The sequence below is a fragment of the Mus caroli genome, unplaced genomic scaffold (assembly GCF_978045245.1).
Source record: "Mus caroli unplaced genomic scaffold, Mus_caroli_1 scaffold_22, whole genome shotgun sequence".
Lineage (NCBI taxonomy): Eukaryota > Metazoa > Chordata > Mammalia > Rodentia > Muridae > Mus > Mus caroli.
Window position 1 is genome coordinate 6,653,036 of NW_028227277.1, and position 16,670 is coordinate 6,669,705.

The window sequence follows — 16,670 nt, forward strand, 5'->3', positions numbered from 1 at the left end:
TGTATTGTCATCCTCTAAACTGTGATTTTTATTGATACATAAGTCTGATTGGTTATTTAAGCCTTAAGAGTCTTGATTTTACCGAGTTACTGTGTATTGTTATATGCAACTGCTAGGATGGTGGTTCTATTTAGTTACTGAAATGTGGGATCATAGACTACATGGAGTCATAGCTGAGGAAGTACTAGCTGCTCCCGGAACAATCGAGCCAGATGATGTGGGGACTATATGGAGAGAGTTGATGGTGGCAGGAGCACAGGAGTGTAGTCAAGCCTTTCAGAGGGATGGTGGGCTTATTTTTTAATATTTCCCAACAATACCATGTGGGTTTACTAGGCAGGCCAAAACTAGTAACTATTAAAAGGCTCAAGATCAATTCAGTGTATCAAAACAAGAACTCAGTTGTCATATAACAGCAAGCCCTGTAATTGCTAACACAAATGAATAACACAAAAATTACCTTAATTATAATATTAGAATGATGATATAACCCTTAAAAAAGAAACTAATAAAACGATTAAAAAATTATGGCAAAGTACAACCAGTCATGTAGAGACCATTTACAAGGAAAAGAAATTAACAAACAAAAAGAAATACTTAAAAGTACAATCAAACAGGTGAATAAATAATTAAAACACTCCAAGACCTAAAAATGAAAATAGAAGCAATAAAGAATACGATCTGATGCAATCCTGAAGAAGGAAAACATAGGAAAGAGAAAAGGAAATACAGAAACAAGAATACCCAACAAAATAAAAGAGATAGATGAAAGATTCACATGGATAGTATACACAGTATAAGAAAGTAACACATCTGTTAAAGAAAACGCTAAAGCCAAAAAGTCTATTACAAAATATCTAGGAAATTTGGGAGATTGTGAAAAAACTAAACTTCAGATAATCTGAATAGATAAGAAGACTTATAAATCAGAGGACCAGAAAATATCATCAATATATTCATAGAAAAATTGTCAAAACACTAAATACACAGAAGAGGGATAGAGTATTAAAAGCCACAGGAGAAAAAGACTAAATTACATATAAGTTCAGACCTATTATATTTACACAACACTTCTCAAAAGAGAGTTTTAAAATCCAGAAATGCTTGGGCCTATGTCTAATAGGCTATAAGCATTTACAAATACCACCATACACTCCTGTGCACAGCAAAATAATTAATCACCACAAAAAATGTGAAAAAAATATATTATATAACAAAACCAAATTAACAATATAGTTTGACTAATGCAGACCTAGAGGGCATACAATAAGGAAAACCCCAACACAAGTAGAGTAACTACACCCCAGAAAACACAGAACACAAGTAAAAGGTAATTCCACATCAGGAAATCCAAAAGTACACACACACACACACACACACACACACACACACAACCACCACCACCACCACCACCACCACCACCACCACCAGCACAACAACAACAACAACAACATCAAAATTGCAGGAATTAAAAAGACTGGTCCTTAACAGCTCTCTACATCTTTAGTCAATATTCTCAAATGAAAAAAAAAAAAAAAAAAAAAAAAAAAAAAAAAAAAAAAAAAAAAAAAGGTTAACACAGTGGATGCATTAATAGAAACCATCCAGTTGCATACAAGAAACCCAAATCAGTAACAGAGATACACATTAATTCAAAGTAAAGGCCTGGAAGAAGATTTTCCAACAAAATGCAGTCAAGAACCATGATGAAGTAGCCATTCTAATTTATTATAAAATAAACTTTCAACCAAAATTTATTAATAGAGACATGAAAAGAGATTTCATACGCTTCAAGAGAAAAATTTCCAATATGGCATCTCATTTCTGAACATCTATGCGTCAAGTAAAATGTAATCACTTTCATAAACAACATATTAATAAAGATTAAAACGCACATCAAACTTCAAACAAAAGTAGTAGGAGTCTTCAGTACTCCACTATCTACAACTGACAGGTTGTTGACCCAGAAATTAAACAGAGAAACAATGAAACTGAGGTTGTGCATCAAATGGAACTAACAGATATCTAAAGAACATTTTACTCAAACACAAAATATTATACCATCTTCTCTACACTTCATGCAACATTCTGCAAAACTCTCCAAATACTAGGAAACACAATAAGCCTCAACACAATTGAAAACTGAAACAAAACACTGTATCCTATTAAACCAACATAAATTAAATCTGGACTTCAAGGACAAGAGGATCAAAACAAAGCCTACATAGTAATGGAAACTGAACAACAATCTACTCAATGCTCACTTGGTCAAGGAAGAAATAAAATCTTGCTTCCTAAAATAAATAGTTTATTTTTAGATTCTGTGGGATTTCACAACAGCCTGTTCGAAAGACCCTGGAGAACTGCTATCCATCATATTGTTGGTTTCAGAATTTCCACAAAATGAAAAGGGGACTTTCATTATTTATTTGTAATTTAGTGAGGAAGCAAAGCCAAAAAGAAGACCAGGGTGCATTCCACATTGATCTGTTTATTTAGTAAACACAGAATACTACTAAATCTCTTCAAATTTTAAAAAGAAGTAAATGTAGGCCTATGATGGAAATAACATACAGACATGGCACTCAACAAGATCCCAGGTTTACATAGGTTATAGTCCAAGAATACAAGTATAGAATCATTTATTCTAGTTAAGGTATTTGTCATTTCTCCTGTGAGAGGTGAGAGAATTACAATGACTGAAAACCAGGTCAGTAGCATGTAATAAGTCATGGGATTTACATAGCCTGCTCTTGTGTGAAGTCAGATCATGTCCATTATTGTTAAGACCTTTTGTTGGCAAGAGGGGATCCCTGAATATGTGTGCTACACATTCAAAACCATAGAAAGAGTGGTATCTTTACATGGATATTAACCAAAATTTCAACAATCATAAGGTTTACTTTGTAGGTTTCTTTAGGGAAAGATATACATCCAGTTGATATATGACAGTTCTTCACAAAGCAAAAAGGTTATTTACTAAGAATCCAGAGTGATGTCCTCTGATTACCTGAGGCATGAAATCTATGTGAGCTTTAGTGTTTGTGTGCATGGCTGTCATTGTTTATATCTTGACTGTGTGTAATTCTATGTCCATGAGTAAGTTTCACTGTTTTTCTATATATGTACAGAAAGAACTATATAGTTACCTACTCATTTTCCTTATTTGCACCCTGAAATTTTACCTCATAAAGCAGGATAAAGAATATTATATTCATTTTAATTACAAATGACTGAGTAAAGCAAAGCTCTAAAAGTGGTGTTGTATGCATCCTGGAAATATATGGAATATATCTGAGATAATCTACTCAAATGGCAGAGTGATGCCTTCACTTGGATATGTGCATTACTCTAGCTTTTATCCTAATGTTATCCCACATTCCAATTACTAAGTGGAACTACAACCCTCGTTGTTGCATATCACAATACCCAATAACCCGGTAAAATAAAGACCCTTAAATGTTAATTAACTAATCAGATTTATGGATAAATGAACTCACAATTTACAAAATACCAATACAATGATATCAGAGCCAATTGATAAGAAAGCTTATCACATTTTTTTTCCCAATCTTGTGATAGCTACTTGAGGCTGGTATATGCCATGCGGTTTCAAAGCCACAACTATCTTCCTTCTCCTCCTAACCTGAGACATTCACTGTCTATGCAACATTTAGCTCTGTATTCCTTTTCCGGAACCAATTCCAGAACTCTTCTATGCTAATGTAATTGGATAGGGAAAAACCTGTGACATGAAGGTATGAATAGAAATAAGAAGACAGCATTACACCAAATTTAATGTAGCTCATACAAGAAAGAAAGACAAAACTTCTAAACCTAAAACAACAATGGAATAATTCGCATCACATTTATTTATGGCCAGAAAACAAGGGCATGTATTCTACTCTGCTGATAGCTGTCTTATTTGTGATAACCAGAATTTGGAAAAAAAAAAATGTCCCACAACAGAAGAACATATACAGAAAATGTTGTTCATTTACACAATGAATACTACACAGCTATTAAGAGTGAAGATATCATGAGTTTTGCAGAAATATGGTTAGAAGTAAAAATTATCACCCTGAGTGAGGTAACTCAGATCCAAATAACATGCATGGTATGTACTCGCTAATAAGTAGATATTAGCCAAAAAATTACAGAGTGACCAAGATTCAATCCACAGAACTCAAGAAATTAAAATTTGAAGGGCCCATGTGAGGATGCCTCAATCCCATTATGGAGGGAAAAGAAAGCAACCTTAAGAGGGGAGAGAAGAAGGGACCTATGAGGGAACATGGACAGTGGATGCAGGGGAGAGGGGAATCAGATCTGGTATTGGGTGAGGAAAAAGGACTGTAACCCAGAGGGGCCAGCGGAAAGATTGGAAACATGCGACCTCAGAAGGTAAGAGTTGGGGGACCCTCCAGAATGGAAAAGAGACCTGGGGGGGGGGGCGGTGAGAGACTTTCGGGACTCAAAGGGAGGGACCCTAGAGGACATGTCCTACAGTGGGGAGAAGAAAGATATAATATCCACTTTGAATAGAAAAGTTGAAGTGATGGAGTTGCCATCCTGAAATCAAAAGCTCAGACCCAGAATTATTCCTGAATGAAAGAAATTCGGGGAGAAAAGTGGATAAGAGCCTAAGGAAAAGGAGGTCCAGTGACAGTCCCAAATATGTTCAAGCTCAGGGGGAGGCCCCAAGGCTTGACACTATTACTAACACTATGATGTGCTTACAAATAGGGACCTATCATGACTGCTCCCTGAAATGCCAAACAAGAACCTGAAAGAGTCAAATGCAGATATTTAAAACCACTCAATAAACAGAAGCTAGTGACCCCTGTGGCTGTATTAGGGAAAAGGTGGAAGTAGCCAAGGAGGAGGATGACCATATAGGAAGAGCAGCAATCTCAAGTAACGTGTACCAACCAGGCTGCATCAACCTGCTGATATGTGCCTCCCAACACATATAGAGAAGAGGACTGATGGGTCTGGACTCAGTAAGAGAAGCTGCACCTAACCCTCAAGAGATGTGATTCCCCATAAAGTGGTAACGTCTAATGGAGTGTTGGTGGTGTGTTGAATACATCCTCTTGAGGTGTGGAGTGGAAGAAGGAGGTATGAAATCAGGAGTGATCAGGAGGGCGATGAAGTCTGGACTGTAAGACAGGATTAAAGATGAAAAATAAATAAATTTAAAACAACAACAGAAAACCTCTAATATCCACCTGAGTTGGAAGTTGTCAAAATGTGACAAGAAATGGAGTACTGGAGTAATATTGTGGGACAGTTAGATTGTAGGGAAGTTTGGTCAATGGCCTACCTGCAGTTCTGGTGCCTAGTGATCTTTGGGTCTATCATGGAGTCCCCGTTTAACTTAGAGTTGGGGGTTTGGTGATGAGGACTGGAGGAGGGATTGTGTGAATAATATGGTAACCACCAAGAGTGTGTAAGAGAGCAACCAGATCACCTGGAGTTCTGAAGGCCTCTGTGACCTCTGGTTTATCAGAAAGTCTCAGCCTGAATTATTGACTGTGATATTGTGACAATACATGGAGGGTTATTAGGGATAGCATCAGAATAGTGGTGTAGGACACCAAGAAGGAGCCCCCCACTCAAGTCTCCTGATTCGGGGTCACCAATAGAAACATGAGAGACCTTCTTGTTGCAAAATAAAAGGCAGCTTTAATGGCGGAGCACTGGGTCAATATGTATCTCATGCAGGAGACAGAGGAATGAACCTGCGATTCAAAAACTTGGGGTTTTTATAGGGTAGCAGTTAGGGGCTAGGACGATTTGGCTCGGTTATACACGATTGGCCCATTCAAACATCAGCAACATGATTATGAGTCAGCAGAGTAGTATGTGCAGGTCGGGGCATATAAAGATTCTAAAGCCCGGGGCTTATCTAAGTAGACAATGCATCTGGTTAATGTTTCAGCTTTTAAATATGCTCTCTATAGAAAGGGGAGGGGGAGGGCCAGCAGGAGGTGCCCGGCTGCCAGATGGTCAGTGAGTCAGCCAACATAGTCAGAACCAGTTCCTGCATTCCTTCCTTTATCTTCAAGACTGGGTGACATAGTTTCAAGATGGAATGGAGCATGCCTGCGCTTGTTTTCTTTGCAGTCTCAGTCCCAGGCCTTTGTAGTTTAAACATTTTATTTTAATTTCCTTTCATCCCCTCTTCTTCTCTTTATACTAATTCTAATAATAGAATTGTAGAGATTGGTGGCCCCTAACTCTTCATCTACTTGAACTATAGGTTGATATTGTCTCTGAAGAACCATGAGTTTTACTGCATCAATTCTACTCTGGATGAAAGCCATCCCTTTATTTATTATACCAGGGCCAAAAACTAAAGCTAAACATATCATAAGGACTGGTCCAGCTACAGCAGAAATCAAAGAAGTTATCCAAGATGGCCATGACTCAAACCATGTCTCAAACCACCCCCGTTGAGCATCCCGTTCTCGTTTCCTTTGCTCTAATCTTTCTCTCAGTTTCTGCATAGAATCTCTAACTATTCCTGTATGATCTACATAGAAGCAGCACTCTTCTTTAAGGGCAGCACTCAGTCCTCCTTCTTTTAGGAACAACAAATCAAGACCTCTCCTGCTCTGCAAAACTACCTCAGACAGGGAGGTCAAAGATTTTTCTAAAGCGCAAAGGACTTCTCTATTGCCGCTAGGTCTTCATTGACAGCATCCCTCAAAGAATTAATTCCCTGTCTTCATTCTATCATAGCTGACACACCGTCCCAACTCCTACTGCCATACCTATTCCCATGAATGCAGCCAGGGTTAAAGTAATTGTTCTTTTTTGACTGTGGGCCAGCATAGCTTTTTTCTAAACTGGATGCAGGGTGATAATATAAGTGGGGTAAAAGCTGGATCATGACACAAAAATCATGAGATGAATTAAAAACGTTAGTTGATACACAGGGAATAAGTCTGTTATTGCAAGCCCACCATCCAACTGGGGAAGGTTCAAGATAGTAATTAGGTTCCATCCTGGACACGGACTGAATTTGTCCACATAGGTGTTTGTGGGTGGAAGTCGGGTGCCTATACAGAGACCTAGACTCCTCGCAGATACTTCAGTCATGGTCAGTTTTTGTCCTTTCCCCCAAGAACAGGAAGTATGGCTGCTGGTTCTGTTGAAATCTCCATTGAAGGCAATTCCTTCATAATAAGGAGGACCTGAGGACAGGCATAGCCAGCAGTCCTCAGTAGCACTTGGATCAGTTCTATGAAGGACATAAAAGACTCCTCTCACTAGGTTAAACATCCTCTGTCTTGTTGAAGGGATTGTCTCAGTCCCAGGCCTTTTTAGTTTAAACCTTTTATTTTATTTAATTTCCTTTCAGAAGAACTAAGAAAGTTGAGCACTTTTATAAAAAGGCAGCCTAACTGACATTCTATCAGACCTGATCTGGATTTAGGTATACACTTTCTACTGAGATTGGAAGATGGAACACAGTAAGTGGGGCAACAACTGACGAATGGCTATGTTGAAGGTTAAAATCTAGTGGGGGTTCTCCCTTCTCATAGGAGAGGGAGGGGAAATGGGAGAGGATCTGTATAGGGGATTAGGAGGAAGAGGGGCTGATATAGGAATGTGAGTGTATAAATCAATTATTTTTATTTATTTAAAAATAAAAAAATATGTGAATGTATCTTAAAGTTTCATTTCACAGGTGGCAGTTAAGAAAGGGATATTTAGTTTATTTCATGCAATCTTGTCTTAAAATTTGAAATTCAAGAAGTGCAGGGCACATCATGAATAAATCTTTCTACACTTACCAAACCAGTTTAGGCAGAAACAGTGACAAATGAGAAGCTGTTTTCAGGATCTTAGCAACTCACCAAGTTGAAATGTAAAATACTATATGCTTCAGAGTCCATTCTTAATGTAATTTTGAGTAAAATATGTAGCTCTGAGCACACATATTCACTCTGGACATTAAGTCTCTACCTTTCTGAGTGAGACAAATCTAAATCATAGATGATTCTCAACACTCTGAAATAACAGGAACCATATGAATAAAAATTATCAGAGCTCAGTAAGCAAAAGTGTGCCCTTCCTGTGCTCAAAAAACCATCAGCATCTTTTCTGATGCAGTAACAAATAAATCACACAAATCGTTAGATATTTAAGTATACAGAACACTTCAAACTATGCCACACTTCAAAGTCTCAAAGAATCTTATTCTGGTATTCATCTTAAGATGCTTCCCACTTTTCACCTCAGAGAGTTTGCTGAAATATAGTGGGTATCTGTGTTTATAACCAGTTAATACCTATCACAAGTTACTTCTGTAATTTATTTGTATTCGCTTTGAAAGATTTTCTTTCTCTTTGATTTTCTTGTTTAATTATGAGTCACTTTTAGGAGAAGAGATTTTCTTCACATATACATATATATGACATATTTTTTAATATTTCCTCTCCTTTTTAATTAATTACACACACACACACACACACACAGACATATATATATATATAATATTCTAAGTTACTCACTAATGATCTTCCATATTTTCTTCTCTAGATCTTGGAATTCAGAAAATTTTGATATTTATTTCATGGATTTCCTAGAACTAGCCCAGAATATGACCTAAAATGTAGTTAATCAATTTTCTTCAGTTAAAGCACATTTCATATTTGAGTTTTCCCTTGGTTTGATCTTTATTAAGCAGATGGATTTGGTGTGGTAACTTTGGATCAACATTCTACATCTTAATTTGTGAAGTAGGGAAACATTGTATTTTGGGTGCACCTGTAAGTGGTTACTACATTTTAAAAAAATCTATACTACATCCTTTTCTAACCAAACTGTAGGAAAATATGTTTTTTTCCTAAATTCCACTGGTTGTCCATGGTTGGTCAATTTCAAGTGGGTATTATTCTAAACCTCCCATAGTAGCTTATTACTACTATGGATTATCCTACTTAAGTGAATCAAAGTATTGAATAAATGTTATACTGGCTGTTATGTCAACACTTTTAATCTTCAGTAAATTTCCAAATCATTTCACAATACAATAATCATTTTTTGTTATTGCCTTCCATCCTATTTACAGTCATGTACTGTGCTCATTAATGGGAGCCTATCAGCTGCTAATATGTGTTTTTTGGACTATGGGCAAGAAAAGTGAACAAGTTGCGTGCCACAGGTCCTCATGTCTGCTTTTTCCATAACAATGTTGAACATTTATGTTAGCACCATAATACTTGAAAAGGTTTGAATGGAATGATTTGGAAGCGCACATCTGAAATTTATGGTCAAGATCATTTTCTAAAAATCATGGTGCATTTACGCAAATTATATTTGCATTCTCCTTAGTACTTTCCAATGAACGGTTGATAAAAATAAGCTTCTTAGCTCACATTCTTTCTGTAAGGCTTATTGTTCAATCTCTCCTCCTTAAATTCTGATTTATATAATTTCTTTTTTTCTATGTATGTATGTATGTATGTATGTATGTATGTATGTATGTATGTATTTATCTATCTATCTATTGATCGATCGATCTAACTGATATGTTAGTAAAGGTAGTATTATTTTTTAATTAAGCTCTACAGTAGCAAGAATTTTAGGGATTGTAGAAATTAACATTACAAATATTCTCTTACTCAGGGAAACAGGGTTTGTAAATTGAAGTATTTTTTCTTTCATCATTTAGCACATAAATATAGAATGGTAAAAGTCTAAATATGTCCTTGAAATAAATCATTTAACTAAAAAGGTTCTTTGTCATATGTACAGTATCAAATATCCAGTTACATTGTGGTCCAATGAATATTCATTCGTGAACAGTATAATGGAAAACAGCCAAAATATGTCCACCAACCGTTTTTTAAGGTAGGAAGAGGGAAGAAATATCAGGTCATTGTTCTTATTGCCAATGAGGACTGCTTTAAATGTGTCTACATTTTACTTTTCAATAGAAACTCGTCCCTGTATCATTAGAGACCAAGACAAGATAATGAAGTTTTTCTGCTTGCTCTGTTACCCTTTCTGATTATTCCTGAAAAAGTACATCATGGGCATTAAAGTGTGTGTGTGTGTTTGTGTGTGTGTGTGTGTGTGTGTGTGTGTGTTTGTGTGTGTGTGTGTGTGGTGCTTTTCACATTGATCTGTGAATCAGTGTAATTCTACTGATATATTATTTCAGACAACTTTCCATTAAGTATGCATTTGTGACATCCCCCACAATATTATCTGTGTTAAAACATTCTTTGCATAAATACAGTAAATAATATGATTTACTTGATATTTAATAAATGGCATCGTAAGTCTGGTTTTGTCATTGAAAAGTAATACAAGTTTCTTGAATACAGAATTATGTTCCAAGAGTTCAGGTACAAAATTCACCAAGTACAACAACTAAAAGTAAGTTCATACCTCTTTTGTTTGATTGAATTTCCTTGTCATGTCACATTATATTTATTGTGAAATAAAAAAAAATCTAAGTAATTGACAAGGATAGTGTCATTTCTTTGGCCATGCATTTACCAAAATTGTTTGAAATGCCCTTGTATGGGAATACACGACATATGCTTATCCCAAATTTAATATTTAATTATGTTTCCCATAAAGGTATTTTTACGTTTGGAAATTTGTTTGTTATGGGCATAGGTTATAGTAAACACATAGAAGTCAGAGTGAGACATTAAGTATTCTGGCCCACATGTCGGCTTGTTATCTCATGATTCCTGTGTATATAGGCTATTTAGCCTATATTTTAATATTTGCCTCACCATTACAAATATTTTTCATCGTAGGAGGAAGGAGAGGAAAAACACAGTAATGCATTTGAATTTTACCACAGTTTTGGAGATTTGATCTCATATATATTTATTTTCTTTTATGACTTCTGTTTAACAACATAGCCATCTCTATAGGCACAATGCCACAATTTTAAGTATTTCCCTCCAATAAAAGGACACTATTAAAACATAACTTGTCAGAAAAGCTAGACATGACTTCTTGGAAAATATAAAAATACTTCCTTTAAGATATTTGGTTAATTACTCTAAACTTTTTAGGATCATTTATGTTATGTGAATTGTTTTTCCTCCTTTTGTTGTCTTTGCTGTTGTGGTGACTCTCATTTCAAGGGTAAAAGGAAAATTCTCTTGTTTGTTCACAAATCATCTCACCAATTTGCAACTTCATTATGCATGAAAATAAGTTCTTAATTTCTGAAGAAATGTAAGCACGCAATAAAATAAAAGGTCAAAAATTAAGTCAAGACATAAAAACTGTTATTGCTTACACTGCATTTTTGACAAAAGCTAAGTATTTGATTAGTTTGAAATATTGCACCTAATTCACTCTTCTAAGAAATGATTTATCCTATGTAGTAATAATGTTACTTACACATATATTCACCACTCAAAAGAATGCAACATGAATGTTAAAAATGAGGTGGTAGGTTTTGTTTGACACAGAAGCAATGTGTGAAACAGATGAGAGAGAGAGGGGAATGCCAATTTTTAGGTCACTTGATCAATCTGGACATTGTGTTTTAGTTTTCAGGAAAATTTAACACAATCTACTTGGCTTCAAATGATTTAAAGAAATTGGAGAAAATGGGAGTGTGGTTATGCTTATGCATAATGTTATATTTTTAAGGAACTAGAAGGAAATGACAATGTCTTACTACACCAAGTAAGTAAAAGTTATTTAAAGGGGAATTATAAACAGAGTCTAGAAATCTCTAGAGCCTCATTCAGTCCTACAATGGGCAGAATGTCTATGCATTCACCAAGAATTCTATAGCAAACATAATCAGATATACTGAATTCTTACATCTAAAATACTCACAGATTTTTCACTGTCATGCCTGGGAATTTTAACAAAGTAAATGTTTCTAGTAATTTCTTTTACAATCATTGTTTTTAAGCTTAAGTTTCTGTTCTTGTACAGAGAGCAGTAGAGACTAGAAAGCAGGTGTTATAGAATACTTGGGCCTGTACATATATGGATGAATTACTTATTTCTAGTTGACAATTGGATATGGTAAGAGTACCTTAATTGAAACAAAAAAAATAAAAAGGATATACTTACATAGTAGGGAAGTCACCATGATCATGATTGTGTTTTTTAAGGCAGGGAATATCCATTGCTCTCTTAATATAATGACTGTGTTCTTTTACCCATGAGAGAAATTCAGTAGTGTTGGAGAGTAGAAGACTGAGAGACTGATCCATTATTTACAACACAAAAGGCAAAAAAACTGTGAATGTCAAAAAATCAAGTTTATGTTAACAGGAATTTCTGAGTAAATATTTTGAGCATAGACCCATGTCTATCAAGCAATATTCAATATAAATTTGTATATGGAAAAGCCATTAATCCCTCTATCTATCTCTCAGTGTTCCATCTATGGTATCTCTGAGCAATGCCCATGTATACTTTGTTCTTGAATATAACCAAGTGTTTCTATACAAAACTCATTGTAAAGAAGTGTTTTTCTAAAACTGTGTCACCGTTGAGATTATTGTTATTAGCTGTCTCATTCAAAGTAGTCAGTCTTCATTATATATCCACACAACAAATATAAGCAGGGTAGCATATACACATATATATTTATATATAATTATACACAATTTAATTGCATTATATAAGTTACATATTTTATCAAAAGGATAGTTATATATTCTAAGTGTTCCAGAGAGGTACATGGACAAGCCTGATGAAAAATGGAAAAATTATTCCTATAATTTTATTTAAATTGAGATTTTAATATTTTTATTTATTTATATGTAAATAAATGTGCTCTGCTCAAATGTAAAAATCCACTCATTCTTAAGGGTTTTATAAGAAAACATTCTGTTCCACACAATTGTGTACTACAATTGTCTGCTATGGTGCATCAACAAAGCAAAAAAAGGTTTGTAAATCTTGTAGTGCTACAAGTACCTGTGCTTATTTACTGGGACAAAGTATCCTGATATGGGCACAAGGAATTTATTCAGGCCCTATTCAAAGGACCACATCAAGACTGAGGGTGTGATGTTATTATTGAGAGCAATAAGAATTTTTCAAACCTCATCAGAAATAGAATATAATGGCAATTGTCTCTATTTATACTGTTATATTTGCTAGGATAGTATGACATTTGAAAGTTTCTTGGGATACTCAAAGTTAGTGTCTATGACCAAATGTCTTTTGAGTTTGGCAACATTTGCAGTCCAGAAAGTATGAATCACAGATTCAAGACTGATGAAAACCTTTCCCTAGGATGCAAGTTTGTAACATATTTCCACATTATACTGTACACAACTGATACTATTTTAAATTTTTTATCTGTGAAGCAGAATTAGGAAGAGTGAGTTAATAAATGAAGTCATATGCACTTTGTGTAACTATTCATGTGTAACTATTCATAACTAAGAAGTGCCAAAGGCATATTATATCAGAAAATATGTGTTTGACATCCATAAAATCATCTTATATCATTCACTATAAACAGTATAGCTTCCTTCCAAACAGACCCATAGATAATTACTCCTTAAAGAAAAAATTTTCTGTCCATGTTCCAATGTACTCATTTTGTCCTACTATTCACACGTTAATTCATATAACAAAATTTACTCACAGTAAAACCTAGAACATATTTGAAAATCTTGGAACATTCGGAGAGAAGCTCTTTAGCTTAGAATAGAAATAGTAGAATGGCAATGGTCTGGATTATTCTTATCTTATATATTTCAGTAGTAATCTAATATACTAACATAAAATTATATGTGGAATAATAACTGGTGATAAATATTATTTTTCTTTATATTTAGAAAACATGGGAAATGCCAACAGCACACATTTACTGCAGTTAGACCCAATTTTGCCAATTGCAAAAATATATTTTGTGTGTATTGAACTTTCAGGACTTCATCTTGAGACAAGTATTAGTGTGGATGCACTTCTCTACATTATTTCTGAACTGGCTAGTTTTGTGTCATCTTGACACAGCTGGACTTATCACCGAGAAAGGAGCTCCAGCTGGGGAAATGCCTCCCTGAGATACAGCTGTGGGTCATTTTTCTCAATTAGTGATCAAGGGGGGAGTTCTCCCTGTGGGTGGTGGCATCTCTGGTCTGGTAGTCTTGGTACTATAAGAGATCTGCAAGCCAGGGAAAGCAAGCCAGTAAGGAATACCCTACCATGGCCTCTGCATCAGATCCTGTTTCCTGACCTGCTTGAGTTCTACTCCTGAATTCCTTGGTGATGAACAGCAGTATGGAAGTGTAAACCGAATAAACCCTTTCCTACCCACATTGCTTCTTGGTCATAATGTTTTAGCAGGAATAGCAATCCTAACAAAGACACTTTTCTTTTGAAGAAAGTAATAGAATAGGTAATGTAAGCAACAATAGATTACAAGTTTCTTTTTCTCATTTTCTCAGTTTATCTCATGCAAAAAGAATGCGAAGTTCATGATCCCAAGGACGCTATTATTGGTTACTGGCACTTGTATAATGTAAACCATTATTTCCCAAATATCCGTACCAACAAATACAAAAATGGAGACAAGATCATGGGTAGGTATAATTTCAAAACTTGGTAGAATTTACTCATCAATAGGAACCTCAGTTCAAATGTTTTTCAAACTCCCAACATTGTGCAAAATGCAATGAAATAAGCTATTATAGTCATGAAGTGCTTGAAGGAATAGATAACACAAGTATTTTAAACATTTGTTCTAATATTATGTAATATCTGAATCCAGAAGTATTATGGTACTTGATCTATCCAAAAGCTACTTTAAAAATTAAGTAAACGTTTTATACCTTTATATTAAACATATTTGGTAGTCATTTTTCTAATAGAGTGAACTAGGAAAATATTAAAATATGTAAATTGAACAAATCATGAATACTTGTGAGAGTGGGTTTTTGTGTATGAAAATGTCATTAATTTTGATTTAAGAAGCAATTTTTAGCTAGTATTAACAATTAGCCTATTTGACATTAACACATGGGTATATAAAATGAGAATTTTTCTGTCTTATATTTTCATACTGAATAATATCCACATGAGATGTGTAAGTTAAAAGAAAAAACAAAGTATGAGTTTTGTTTTCTAGGGGTTCAGTGATTGCATGCCATATTGAAACCAGCTTGGGGGTCTGGTCCTCCAGCTAAACAGTATATAATCACAAAAAAAATCTGGAATCAGATGAATTCCTATCTATTTTTGGATAAAAAGTGATATGACCATGAAGCTGACTTACTCTACTTAGTTCATCGAAAGTTACAATACTCAGAACTCAAATGTAAAAAAAAAAAAAAATGGTCCAATCAATTGGAATTTCGAACACATTCAAAAATACATGCATATTGCCTATGTAGTTATCAATGAATTCCTGTTTGAATATTATCATCTTTTTTTTATAACATATACAAAAATTGACAACAGTATTTTGTCATGTATTTCCTGTACAAATGATCCATAGTAGACTGAAATTGGTTGGTCTGATGCTGTTTGAATTCTAATGATAAATAGTGGTTCCTCAAGAGGTGGTTGCCCACCAAAAACAGATTCTCATGTATTCAAGTGATGCCTTGTGAATTTTCTCCCCAATTTAACTGCTCAATAAAAGGCTAAAGCCTGTGATTGGGCAATGGAGAAATGTGGTACTTGAGGATCATAGAAAGGTTGTTACAGCTAGAAATAGGAGGAGAAGAAGAGAGGAGAGGGAGAGGGAGAAGAAGGGGGAGACAGAGAAAGAGAGGAGAGTGGGAGAGCAGGAGAGGGAGAGGGAGAGGGAGAGGGAGAGGGAGAGGGAGAGGGAGAGGGAGAGGGAGAGGGAGAGGGAGAGGGAGAGGGAGAGGGAGAGAGAGAGAGAGAGAGAGAGAGAGAGAGAGAGAGAGAGAGAGAGAGAGAGAGAGAGAGATATGGGTGGAGGAACATAGAGGAGGTGGCAGCAACCAAGAATCAGAACTACATATGTAGAAAGATCATTATAGCTGTGAAGTAAATTATTGCATAGCCCTAAATCTTCACAATATATGCATATGTCTTAGACATAAAATACCTGTATTGGATATTTTTACATGGGTTTATTAGGATTCTGAATTCCAACAAGATTAAAGTTTGATGCAAATGTACATAGATGAGATTAAAATGAATTTATTGCAATACTAGTGTGTCATGAGAAAAATCACAACACTCCACTTTTCTAGATATGGGTGAAGTTTGCAAGTCTGTTTTTCATCTACAATTTACACTTTTTAAACTCAGATATAGGAAGTGCAAGATGAGTTAGACAACAATTTTATTACAAATCTCTGGACCATTTTCCTATAACAGGACATTCAGATTTATTTGTCTCTCTATGTTCCAATCAAATATCTTCGATATGATATTAATTTGAAAGTATATGTGCCTAGTGTGTATTTATTTACTAGAAATAGCAAGTGGGGATGACCATTGAGTAACTGTGTACAATCAAATATACAGCTTTCCTAAAGTAATTGGATCACTTGGGACATTAGAACTTACATATATATACATATATACATACATATATATGTGTATGTACATATATATATAATAGTACTTCTACAAGGTAAATTTTAACATGTAATAAAAAAGGCTTTTGTTATATTTGAGTAAATGTAGATTAAATGGTATTTTATCTATTGAATTGTTGAGGA